We start from the raw sequence: 14,603 nt of genomic DNA, 5'->3' as shown, positions 1-14,603 counted from the left end.
AATGCCCAGTTCGTCATAGGCACAATCACGTTTTATGATAAACTGCGTAGTTAATTAGCTCCCTGACGTCTCATTGTGTTACCTAACTGTAAATAATATGAGCTTTTCGTGTAATTTTACATGATATAAATACTTATTATTAATGACATCAAGTGCTTAGCCTTTTCCCGTCTTCCTCCTCCCGTCGTTGTCTTATATCATAGAAAAGTAACGTATTTATAACTTTATTGTTGTAAAAATGTATACATTGCTTATAATCGCTTTATATTAGAATAGAGTAAAAAGTATTGTAAATCATTAACATGTGAACACATGTAAATACGAAATATCAAATCCAAATGATTCTGACAATAATAAATAATTTCATTATTTTTTTATATTACTTTAATTTATTTTAGTTAAAACATTTAAGTGTGTAAATGTCAAAACTGCATTAAATAATGTGCTTATAATTTACAACCATTATTTGTAGTATTGATGATAACGGGTACTCGGGTAGTAAGGTGTTATTAATTGCTTGTAGTGTAATTAATCTCATTTTTTTATGAATGAATATATCGATTAAAAAGAAAGATTAGAACAGATTAATATATGGATCGCATAAAATTGACATATATATATAGAGGAAAATATTAAAAAACTAATGGTATAGTTTTTATTAAAATCGGCCTCGTAACTCCTTTTGGCATTTTTCGCTAATTCTTATAGTTTTACTACGTTTATTTTCGTAGGTACTGATGAAAAGAACATATTTTATCATTTTTATCGTTTCATTTTTTCACGTTAACATTCATATATCAGATAGATTTTCGTGTGTCCCTGGAGTATCATACGGCCCATCCCTAGTCCGTTAATAGAGGTTATATAACCCTCCCAAAGCTACAAATATGTAAATACCTTTACATAGTTTCATCCAGTTTTACCTACAAAACCAGTATCGCAACTCCGTAACCTTATAAGGGCGAGTTCGGGCCATTTACATTCATTTATGTGCAAATATTGACAGCGTGTTCGAAGCAACCTTGCGCTGGAACCACAATGGTTTCCAGGTCATGTAGAGATTGCAACAGCCCGCCATTCAATAAATAATGACCCATTTTATTGATTTACTGAACTAGGCCTGCGATCGTGTTCATACTACGATTCATGTACAGATTAACGTTACTTATAACTTTATTTATTGAAATTTGTTTTGGAAAGAATAAACTTGTAGCCATTACGCAACTCTTTGCCTTGCCGTTTTACGTCCTCTTGCTGGGCATGATTCTTTCTCGAAAACTGGAGAATACTTGGTATAAGAAAATGTTTTACTAAATTGTTCCAAAGCGATGCTGTAGCGAATAACCGGTAACGACTGTTTTTAAATTGTCCAAAGGCCCATAAGTGTGCTTTTCTGCTCTTTAACATGTTTTTAAAAAGTTTTGGTAAATAGAATGAAAGAATTTCATAAAAAAACTATTTTGTTCATTTTTTTAGACGTATTATTGTATGTTTTTACAATAGTAAAAAATATTGGTAAAAACCTTAAAATAACCAATAGTTAATATTAACTGTGAGGTAAAGCATAAGCTAAATTAGTGGAATCGCGGAGCGACGGGTGCGCGGTGCGGGGTCACTGGCTCGCGTGTTTCTCGTAACTCTACATTTTGTACTCGTACTCTACCCTACTTTTCAGGGCTGATGCTACAAGTATGTAAAGAGGTAAAAATTATAACAGTAAAAAAGTAATACTAGAATACAAAACATTTGGTTATATTATTATTCTCTACTTAATAAATAAATTAAATTAAAATTTATTAATTTCTAGTCGTATCTGATGTCAATCAAAAATAAAAGCTATCAGTATCGTGCTGTCCGCGCCCATACTGAGTCGATGCCGTGTTTCGGCAATATGGCATGTCATCGCATTGAATAATGGGTATTATATCAATTATTTGTAAACAATTAGAAATCACATTGCAATAAAGGTTCCTATCTCCTCTAAATAATAACGGTATAGTAGTAAGGTACAGCGAGGCAGCGGTACTGGTAAGAGCCGGGCTAGGTGCGAGGTGCGAGTGGCGCAATGACCCCGCCGCTAGCGTGCTCCTGCTACGTGCACATCAAATTATAATATTAATCATTCACAACCGTGTGTAGGGCTGATGTCGCTGTTCAAGCAAATATTACTATATAAAATATTTTTTATCACAAGGTATAAACACAAGGTGGTGGTTTTGAAGGGTCCTACCTTTGCGGATCGAATCCGGCGGCACCACCCGCACACCTATTTCTGCCTCATAAAAGCATGCAAGCAACCATGTTAAGCAGTGATAGCCTAGTGGTTAAGAAACGCGGCCTCTCGATCGAGGGGTCCGAGGTTCAAATCCCAGGGCACGCACCTCTGATTTTCAAATTAATGTGCGTATTAGAAATTAATTATCACTTGCTTAAACGGTGAAGGAAAACATCGTGAGGAAACCTGCATACCTGAGAGATTTATAAAAAAAAAAAAAAAAAAAAAAAATCTTAAGGGTATGTGAAGTCTACCAATACGCACTTGGCCAGCGCGGTGGACTATGGCCTAATCCTTCTCATTCTGAGAGGAGACCCGTGCCCAGCAGTGGGACAGTAATGGGTTGATGATGATGAACCATGTTAAGCGCTGCTGTTCTGGTTTGAAGGGTGTATAGGGCGGAAGACATACTTTTCTCAGGTATTCCAGCTTAGTCCTGGGATAGCCAGGGATAGCGGCGCAACTGTGGCCGACCTCAGGTAGGAATATTTAATCCTATCTGGGATTGATTACAGATGTCCATGGCCGCAGTAGCCACTTACCATCAGGTGCTCATCTGCTACTCCTATATTATAAAAAAAAAAAACAAACAAAGAACTGAGGATTGTAAAAGTCGGTTTTCGTACAATTCTATGAGGAGTCTACATACAAAAAGATCAACATAATAAATAATGTACTTACTTAATTGAAGTAATTAAATAGCTTAAAATTGAGGCTAAACTAACGTAATGTGACATTTTTGATGCATATTAAAATCCTCCTGTAATTTCCAGTTATGTAAATATTTCTTTACAAACTCTTATGTTTATTTATTTAACCCTCTGTTATCATAATAAATAATTATTATTTAACTTGATATATCATTATGGTTACAATTCGTAAAAAGTACTTTACATCAACATAAAGTTTCACTTGAATTAAAAAAATATAATTATAAAATCAAAAAGACACACATACATATGAATAATTGTGGCGATTAACATTAGATAAGCGTTATGTAGAGGTATATTATTATGTACATGCATCGCGTGCCAGCCCTGAATATAATTACGCCGGTAGTCTTGGCCCCGGCACGCAAATTTCGGTATTTTGACTGTGGAGCGACGGACGAGTTTCGGATTTCGCAGTCCAAACATTTTTGAGAGAACATTACTTACTTTATTAGCCCAATGTTGCATTATTTGCATTCTACCCGCTTGTTTACTCCGTTACAAAATACCTCGTTTAGGTATTCGTAAAACGTACGAAATGTTTTTCTTTATAATAGCTGTAACAAACGAGCGTACATTACCTTGAAAATATAAAGCCATTTTTGTTGTTTCCTTACTTTAGCAATACTTAAAGTTATGAAGTGGCTTTGTGTTTCTAATATATACCTAAATCTTTAGTCTTGTGGCATAAAGTACAGAAGTGGCAGCTTACCTGAGTATTTCATTACTCTGATTTAACAAACTTAATGCTTAAGACATTATGTTAAATATTTCAATTCAATTGGCAATAATGAAAAAAAAATTTATTGATTCATCTTCTATTTTTAACAAAGTTTACAAATTATCATTTTCCATTTTATTTTGATTGATTGATTGATGATATTTTTATATTGATTTTATATTGATTGATAGACCAAACGAGCTTGCAGTCCACCTGTTGGTATGTAACAAGATAAACTCCATATAGAATTGTTTCCACCGTCCGTACCCTTCAACCGTAGCGCAAAACTGCTACACTAGGCGTTGCAGGGGTTCCTCCTCGGTCGAACCATACCAGCTCTGCCACCTTAGCAATCCATGTCACTCCCGTTAACATATATTTAGTAATAAACACGAAATAAAATACTTTGCTTACATTTAATTATCAAGACGAATAACGAACCTGTGGAACAAATTAGAAAATTATTATACATACAACGATAATTTAATGTTAGCGGAGACTAATTAGCGGTAACATTAATGTGAAGCGACACGTGTGTCGTGTGTACGACTACATATATCACGGGACATTTTGCAATACGTTCGTGAAACGAATTAGTTCGCGAAAAATAATCATGGAAGGTCATAAAAATTGGCCTTCACCCAATTTAGAACGATGAAACACGTCGATGAAAAAATTACAAGATTTCTTTTTACTACTGAAGTAAGTATAGAAATTGTGATCGTATGCAGATTGTTTTGAAAGATGGTAGAATCAATTAGTATAGTTTCACTGGAGAGGTATTTTAGCGTGAAGAAATTTTTGCATTTCGATGGAAGAGTTATTCGATGGATATTATTATTATTAAGTTATTCGATTATTATTAGTTCGATGGATGCCTGATTTAAATACGGCGAGATTTTAGTCTTCAGGAATGGCAATGCCGGTTTTAGATGCTTAGAAACTGCTGTTCGATATAGAGTTAGTTACAGGTGTCCACAGGCTGCGATGACCACTTTTCATCAGATGGACTGCATGCTCGTTTACTATTTCATTCATATAAAGGTAGTAACTCGCTCCAAAGATGGTTATTATTAATAAAGAGATTTTAACCTGTTCTGTTTCCTCATGATATAAGAAAATAACTTTACATGAATAGGATTTAGTTTCTTCGTCGCTTCCTAGACAACCCGGGAAGAGAATGATGCTATTTAAAGCAATGAACAGTAAGCTGCGCTACATCGCTTCTTACATTATAGGTACAAAATACAAAAACAGATACTTTAGAGCTAAATAGGCAAGCATTATCAAATGACAATAAAATTGAAACATCTCCATAGACAACGTGAATAGAAAATCACTAAAATAAAATTTGACTAAGTACATTAATATAATTTGGAAATATATCCCGACGAGTTCCACGATTTATTCTCATACGCCATTATGGGTACTGGATTATAGTGAGGATCGCCTTTAACCTACATCTATTAAACCCTGTGATTGGTGTCGTGTCACCCCATTCGTTTGACCCGTGGTATCGCTTTATAGTAGTAGTTAATGGCGTGAACTTTCCGCGGCCAGACTGCGTGTCGGCCGTGCCCTCAATACGGAATTTAATGCCCCAAGCGTCTGGTGATGAGTGGCACAAGGCGGTGCCATTGTTGTGAAGCGCCAGTGTGACATCGAGGGTGTGATAGTGTTCTCCAAAACATACTGATACAACATCATCATCTGATAGACTGTCCCACTGCTGGGCACGGGTCTCCTCCCTGTTCTTATTTAGTTCTTATTAATACTGTTAAGTAAGCAGTAGTATAGCCGCTATCAGGATCTATAGGACAATGTATAAAAGAGCTTACACTTTAAAGTATCTTAAGAGACATTTTTAAAATCTTTAACGAAGTGTAGTGTGTGAAATGAGATAAAATTTAAACACATATGCTTCTGTTGCTAGTGCTTATTTTCGTTAAGACAGGTAAATATTATATATTAACTTATTGTTATTGTATTTGATAAACTTTAATTACGTTTTTAATATTGAGTAAAGCACACTAAAACAAAAGCTTCTTTTAATGTTTTTCAAAGAAAAACATGAAAGTAGATCAAACAGTTTTTAATCCGAACAAAAGTTTTCTGAATATTACATAGATTTAGGTTATGATCGAAGTATTGTACAGAAAGCAAAATTTCAGTTGTACAATGTTCAAACAGACGCCGGCACGTTCCCCAAACATTGTAAAAAAGCAACCACTACTTACTTTGATTTTCCAATGTGTACTACATATTTCCAATCGGTACCAATTGAAATACTATACAAAATTCTACGAATTCGACCATTCTCGGTATTCGATGTTTGCGTAAGGCCACTAACACATGAGCTTTTAAAACATATTTAATAAGAAAACCTGAAAAAATATTTTATCCAAATCTTACTATAGAATTACAGCAATCGCATGCAACATGTATTAAAATTTTCTATGGCTACTAATGCGACTATGAGCTTATTTAAGATTGCAGTCAGTTTTTAAATTTGTTCCGAGTGTAGTTGTGAATATTAATTATACAGGGTGAATTTTTAAAACGGGCCTTCAGGGCCAAATCCGAAACTATAAGAATGAGCGAAAAATGCTGAAAGGAGTTACGAGACCGATTTTGATAAAAACTAAAACTGCATCATTACTTTTTTAAAATAACTTTTTCCCTAGCCGGGAATCGAACGAGTTCATTTTGAAAAAAAATGCACCCTCTATATTATTCCACTATCTGATAGTGTTGCTTATAAGGATCAAAATCTGGAAAGTAATGATAAATGACAAACTGAAGGAAAAGCCTCAATTTTAAGAAAATACATATTTTTTCATCTTAATTTGGCAGTTAAGTTCCCGCCATTCATTAATTTAAACATTTCATGTATTAGCATTTTTTTGGCTCGATGTTTCTAATCATTCGAAATGGACGTTTTGTTTCCCAATAATTTATATTTTTATGTCCGACTTAGCTAAGGTTATTTTAGGACCATTAAAGTAGATTTACTTGCTATGGACGGAGTTTTGTTTAATACAGATGTAAAGTTGACAATTTGCGAGAATTACTTTTTAGAGTCAAATCCGAGTGATTACTAAAAAAAGAGATATAGAAAATCATATTTAACGTTGAAACGAAGTTGTGAACAACAAACAATAAGAATTTACTATTTAATCAGTTCTCTATTTTCATTAATAAATAAATACTAAAAACGGCGGTAACTTATTTGCCAAACTATTACTTTCTCATACTAAGCCGTATGTCATAGTCATAACATCGAATAATTAGTTGATTAACCAACAAATTCTTCAATGGTATGACTTATGTCTGTTTCTAAAGAATTATACATAAATCATTTGTTATGTATAATCCTTAAGGATTAGTATGCCAATGTATGGAAAAATACGTATTTTCTTCAAAATTTTCCTTTTCCTTTAATTTGTCACATAACATTACTTCCCAGAATTTGATCCTTATAAGCGACACTATCAGATAGTGGAATAATATAGAGGTGTAATTTTTTTCAAAATGAACTCGTTCGATTCCCGGCTAAGGAAAAAAATATTTTAAAAAACTAATGATGCAGTTTTAGTTTTTATCAAAATCGGCTTCGTAACTCCTTTCAGCATTTTTCGCTAATCCTTATAGTTTCGAATTTGGCCCTGAAGGCCCGTTTTAAAAATTCACCCTGTATATACGCGTATTAGCATTCGTATACATGTACGAACTACGATAATCCACGTGGTGAACCGGTCACACGTCAAACTCACACGCAGTGGGTTCCGGGTACGATCCCCGGCCAAACAAATAGCTAAATGATGAATTTAGATGTTCTGGGTTTGAGAGATTGTGTATTGATTTTTAGATGTGTGTGTAGTATGGATACTAATCGTGGACGATACAAGAAAAATCTAGTTTAAGGCTATGAGCGTAGAAAATGTTATTTATCTATATTTGCATAGTGAGAAAGTGCCCTAAGAATCGGGATCGGCTATCGGGGCCAAGGGGACGAGTGCACCCATTCTCCACCTGCTCTGCATTGTTCCCGAGTGCTTCTCGAACAATATATAAATCGAGTACACAGTACACAATGCTTTGATACACAGGTGGACTGTTTGTAGGTCAGTTCGACGATGTAAAATGGCGCCGAGGTTTCAATTTTATTTAACTATACGAGTAGGTACATATTATGTTCTTAATATATTCGAAAATATAATAACATTAATGTTACAGAGTTTAGTGGATAAATAAATAGACCGTGTATTCTCGAATTTAATCCCTACAAAACACAAATTACGAGTATACATATTTTAATGCAAAACAGATTATCACAAATAAAAAAAATAAAGTAGTGACTAGGTAATATAAAACGAAACATATACTTTTGTTCAGTATATTAAATAAATAAAGTGACATCCACCCTGGGTGCACCTCTGTGTCCACCTTGCTTTTTCAAATATTTTGTTAAATATTTTCAGAGAGAAATATTGTCATGTCATGACATTATCCTTAACTGAAGCCCGCCAATCATTTAATGTGCTTTCTAAGTTGTCTGTCAGTTGTGATCGTGTAAAGAAAGTTAAAAATTTGAATAGTCGAAAATATAAATTAAATATAAACACAGTTAAACTAGAATCAATTAAAAGTAAATAAAAACGGAATGTTATTTACTACATTACATTCGCAAGTTTTATTAATGCAAAATAATTCTAGTTGAGTTATTAGACTAGACGCTAAGCTTTTAATTTAATTAGCTTTTCGTCAAGTGCGTTATAATTAGACCTACGAGCGCTACTTTCATAATCTCAAATTCATTTAATGGTGTAGATAAAAGTACTGAATTCGCTCCCAAATCACCAATGAAATTTATCAATTTCATATGAAACGTTATTGTATTGACACAACAATTAAATTGCAATTAATTGTGGACAAAATGCTATTATCAGGTCTTGAGCGAAATCATGGATATACAAACTTGTAGGTATTTATGTAGTTAGATAGTCCAGACTATAATTTAAAATTCGTTAATATTCTACAAACATGTTAATGGAGGTTAAGGAGGCTAATTGATTTGAAATGGAGTGTGACTCACTATTATGTCAGAGCCAAGACAGTGATAATCATGACATTGGACTAGATTTCACGAAGAGCATTGTTACATTTTCGTAATATTCGTTTTTCCTTAATTTAATAAATATAGTTCAAAAAACTAAAAAACACGCTTTTATGATAAACTCAACTAAAAAGTAGAAAATAATTTCCAATCTAGGAATCAGTTGAGTTGAGTTTAGAGTTTAGTAGTTGAATTTAGTACAAAATTATTAAAATCGTGTATTGTCATCGGTTTTTGATAATTCTTAAAAATTTTGAATTAAACTGAACGTTCAAAGTGGATAGACATCGGGTTCAAAGATTCCGTTACTGTTACGTACATACCTACATACAACCCAAGCTAATAAAAGCGTGTTAAAAAAGAGCTTAATGTAATGATTGGCAAAGAATATAAAGATCGGAACCATTTTACTGTACAGTGTATGTCAAGTATGCGTCAGTATATTTCAGTTAAATGAACATTGGTAATTTGTTATGGCTCGTGGAGAAGTCTGAATAAATTAGAATCGTTTTTTACTAGTAACTAAAAAATAACCATTTAGAAAAACCTATAGTTTCAAGAAAATCTGATACATAAAGTTGACATAAACAATATTACTAGATACTACAATACTACTAGAGGCAACAGCAAAAATATAATAGAACTCTACATAAATAATTGTAGTCTTATAATGGAAAATATTATACAATATATACTCCGCAAACTAGAACTTTCCCAATTTGCCTGTTGCTTCTAGCTTTTCATCTTACTATGTGCTGCCGGAGAAATTAATATGTATTAAAACTTCCACCCTCTACAAAGTTTAAAAAAAATATATCTATCAGTTAAGAGGAATAATGTTTTCAAATTCAAAGGGACTTAGTATGATATTGGTTTCTCAATTTTACGCAGCATCTCTACATTTTGTAACTCCAAATTTTGCACTTCTACCTTCCTAGATTAACCCACTTAAATTGTCAAATAGAAAAATATAAACGTAGCTTTCAAGAAATATCAGCAATCATTCAAAATATAAAAAGATATTTCAATTTGATTTATTAGTACAGACAATGGAATGTGTTGAGTTGTACGCACAGAGCGTCTCGGATGTAAGAAGATACTGCGGCCTTGCCGGCACGCGACCGCGTTTCCATTGATAATATCAGATACTCCTTTTATACCTTATTCCGAATTATACGTCCTTCAGTGGATTATTGTGCCAGTGGGAAATCGGATCTCTTGCAAAATAAATTGATAAATGAAACGAGTGATCAAAATTTAGAGGAACTACACTTTAGTAAATGCTAAGAAAGCTTGCAAAAGATACAGTTATTGTGTATTTCTTAGTTTCTATTATGTTCAAATAATTAAGTTGTATGTTATAACCACACAATTCTGTCATTCAAAAAGTTTTATATTTTATTATTAAATATTTGTATTCTTCTTCATCTAAGAATAACAACAATGAACGTAGGTCGTACGTTCATTGTTGTCTGAAAAATGATACCTATCGTGTTATGAGCACGAATCTACTTTGTCTATACGTTTAAACCAGGATCGTTTGGCTACAGCCCAAATACTCTCATTCATATGTTCTATCTGAATATTTAAGTCTGCCCAGAGTTTGTTACATGCACTTTTTCGACGTTATCTTACATTTTTGTAAAACATATTCATTACGCCTATGAGTACTATAAAAAAATCGAGTTACCGTATCGTGTGCGCGAGTGGACCCGCGCAACAATTAGAGCGTCGTTAGTAGTCGGCGTGAATGTCAGTGCACGCGCCGCTACGCCTCGTAACAACCACTCCGCACGCCGCTTACCTGCTAATGGAACTGATTTTGATGAGGTCCCTTCAAATAATAAATAAGTCCTCGTAGCTCTTATAGGTTGTTGTTGCTCTTACAGCTGTTAAAACATATGTTTGATCTCGATAGGACCTACTATTAAAATCTATCTAATTCAGCATTTGTTCTTGCGATAAAATTCTTATATTCAAGCCCAGTGATAAGGCAGACGGGATATAAAACATTCACCGACTCACCGCCGTCTGTGATGGACATTCGCAACACCGGGGAAATCGCTAATGCATTAAGGCTTAAAAAGGAAAATAATACAATAATGACATCTCAAGTTTTACCGGAATGTAAAACTTTAGATAAAACCAAACCCAACCAATATATTATGTAAATAGAACATGTCACCTACTGAACCCACCGTAGCGCAGTGTCCCCGCTGCCAGACTCCCCACTCGTTAACATTTCGCTATTCTTGACCTTGGCTTGGCCCATATCGTCGGTAACACTACCCTATATTGCCCTAAAGGGCAATATAGGGTAACACAGCAACGCTTTCCTAAAGAAAATACGCGTCTTCTCGAAGCCTCTCACATCCCATCTTAGTTTATTTGTAGAAACAAAGTATAAGTATAAGTACGGCATTCTGAACGGTAAAAACAATATTGTCGTCATGCACAGGTAATCTTGTTGCTAAGTTTTAAAAAATGTTACATCCGTGAATGCACTATTAAAAACGTGGCAACAATCTTTAACGTAATTGATTTTATAATTCCCTTTTTGCTACCTGAATTCGCGAGTCTTGTAACTTTGTAACTTCCTTAATTACAGAGTTGGAAAACAAAATCAGTACCTATATGATCGAGGCCTTAGCGAGTAAATGACGTCACTGTCTGGCTAACGCTTATGACGTCACGCCTCTATTTGGGAATAGGAAACACTTGTATACTTTGTTCCCTCTTTGTATCGCACAAAAGATACGACCCCCTGTGACGTCATCCGTGAAATGTAATCTCATTCAATCTTCGCGTGAAATAGAATGGGTATGTTATGTACCATTATTGAATAATATTGTTGTAGCTTTCTCTAGATTAACAGTTGGTTTTGGATATGTAGCGTCCTGAGATTAATTTAGCCTTTAGAATGTAACGATTGCCATGAAGTTCTACTACTACAGAGTATCACGGGTAGTAGAGAGTATCACAGGTACAGTACCTACCTATTTTTTCCTAACGAGGGGGAAACCTACAAAAGGTACCTGACGACGTGGGAGCGTCGCCGGGTTATGTGGGTTTTTTACCGAACTAAAACCCCCCTGGTGGCCGTCCTTAACGCTTGTTGGAGAACTCAAAGATCTCCGACGGAACACAACCGGAGCCCTCCAAGCGCGATGCCCCGATCGGGCTCTGCCCTGGGAGCGCAGTTTTCGCTCCTCCCACACCATCTGGTGTTCACGAAGGTATGCAACCACACATACCGCCGTCCTTCATGGGGTCGCTTACTGGACGGTTCGAGTGTCCCTCTATTGCCGTCCGCATCCCCGGAAGCCCCCTTTTAGTCGCCTCTAGGCACAGTACCTACCTCAGGTAGGTATATTGGGTATGATTAAAAAGCATATGACGCGTTTAACTGGACGTTAAGACATTGTCTTAAAACTGATTAGCTATAACCGTTGTTGACTGCAAGGCATGGAATTAAACGGTTTTAAGCAGATTTCAATATTTGCACTTTATTACCAGCTAATCTCAGGTAAACAGTCTATAAGATTACTATAGACTTACGGTATTCTTGTTGGTATTAGTAAGGAATCCCTAGCCACGTGGAACTAGTCTAACCAGGATTGTTTTGGCCAGCCCCATAGATTAGTAGCCAGCCCACTCACGATATATTTTTTAATATAAGTACTAAATTAAACGGATGTAAGAAGGTCGCTTCTAATTCGGATCTTTAACCAATTTAGAGGCACTTCAACTTAATACAATAAATGAGACGAGGAAAATACCAGTTCCTTAATCATTCATTACTTTCTTATGACGAGCGCAACGGTGACCTTGCTGCCATTTTGAATAAAGCCCTGCACAATGCCTCTTCCTCTTTTAATGTCATTAATTCACAATCTCTTCTCGAGGAAGAGGGCCGTTTTTGTCGTTTCCTTGACAGGTGCATTTGCTATTCAACTGTAGTATGAACGAAATCAGCGGCTGTTTATTTTATTTCTTATTTGAAATATTTTTTATGTCCTAAGTGCACACTAAGTGATTACGAGTGTAGTTTTTGTTTATTTTTATAGAACCAAATAAGTAAAATATTGAATTTGTCTTGGCGAATCAGTCCCTCCAAGAATCGGAATTCTATAAAAGGCGGTCGGGCTGTACTTATAAGAAATACTAATAGTTGATTTAGACAATTTCGTTCTTAATTTAGTAGTAAGTTGTCGAAATACATATTTTTTTTTCTAAAATAAATAAAACATAAAATTACAAATACAACTAGCAAAATGTGCACTAGCAAACTACCTAACTACAATTGTCCTATTATTTCAATAGTTCGTTTTTAACTTAATGTCATAGAATGTAATCTGCGTAAGGTATGCATTACCTAATTCTATTTTTATAATATTTATTTTTTATATCACAATCTTTGATAAATTGATTATGATCTATGTATAATCTATGATCACAATAAACAAGATAAAACCATGCAACACTTAAACTACTTGAAGCTTATTCAATTCATATTTTAAATATCATTACAATACCTAGAATATTATAACAACAGCATCCTCTTATTATAATCAAATCATGAAAAATGCCCATAAGAGTATAATAAGGGCAATTACATAAAATTACTATAATATCTATTAAGGAAATTACATTTAATGTTGAATTGGAATCCGTATATTATTTATCATGTTTAGCTAAGTACAGGAAATCCGCGTGATCGCCGGACGTGGGGTATCTCTACGCATGTAGGTAATCATTATTAAACACATTTTCCTATATTTACTACCTATACATCACTTCATAAATTACATATTTGTTTATTTTAATAAATAATTAAGTTAATGTTGTAGCATACTACAATTTCGGCCCCTCAATAGGTTAATATGTTTATTTACCTACATACGAGACTCGCATGTATATTTAGGTGTACTGTAATTGAACAACTCTAAACACGACTGTAATGTATGTATACGCGGAAACCCGGAATTATCATTGAAATAAGCTAAAGATTCTGTCATCACTTTTTGTTTGAAAAACTAGTGCTTTATATTCTTCGACTGACAAAAAATAGTGCTTTATATTCTTCCCATTCCCTGTATCTCGGTGTTTGCACGTTAACTGGTTTTTAATCGAATTTCCGGAAATAAACATCGTACTATCGTATCAACATAAACCCAACTGGTAAGCACCTAGCTTATGCCTCTATAAAGTGTAAAAAAACACTTCTTGCATTATGGATTCCACTAATATTCATATAAACTGACTGAACCCGGAGCTCCGCATATCCACCGTTACGGTGACCGCTTTGTCAAGCTTATCTTCATTATTACCACTATACCACTATACCATTTGCTGCATTCGACGCAAGAATTTTCACCCTTTTATCTTTGATAAACAAAATCTGCAAAGTATAATTAATACGATACGATACATACAGGTTTGTCCACTGTTACCCCAGAACCATGCAACCCTCGACTAACGGCCTCAAAGCTAATGGCTGCGGTTAGCCTCTTTGTGTCGGTCTCATCGTGTGCTAAAATAATTGCAAGCTGTTACATCAATTAACTATCAGCAGTACGTCGTCATGCGTTCATCGTTAGTTGATTGGGATCGCATTATCTGCTGCTAAGTGGTAGTCATATTGTGAGTGTAGCGAATTGTTACAAGTTAAATGTGTATCCGTCGGGAGTTCATAATTAAACTTAATAATATACTGAAAGTTCAGTATAGAAGTCGAAGATATATAATTATAACTTTCAAACATAATGTAGAGTTAGAGTT

General features: G+C 34.5%; 1 protein-coding gene across 2 annotated transcripts in view; it reads left to right on the top strand.

Moving 5' to 3' along the window:
* Positions 1 to 14,603, top strand: part of LOC140751468 (phosphatidylcholine:ceramide cholinephosphotransferase 2) — a 118,785-nt gene that overhangs the window by 23,402 nt on the left and 80,780 nt on the right. The window lies entirely within an intron of this gene.

This window comes from Epargyreus clarus, unplaced genomic scaffold (assembly GCF_041222505.1).
Source record: "Epargyreus clarus isolate Ecla_fem2 unplaced genomic scaffold, WU_Ecla_fem_2.2 ptg000023l, whole genome shotgun sequence".
Lineage (NCBI taxonomy): Eukaryota > Metazoa > Arthropoda > Insecta > Lepidoptera > Hesperiidae > Epargyreus > Epargyreus clarus.
The sequence above is the reverse complement of the archived record's forward strand: the minus strand, read 5'-3'. Positions and strand labels throughout refer to the sequence as shown.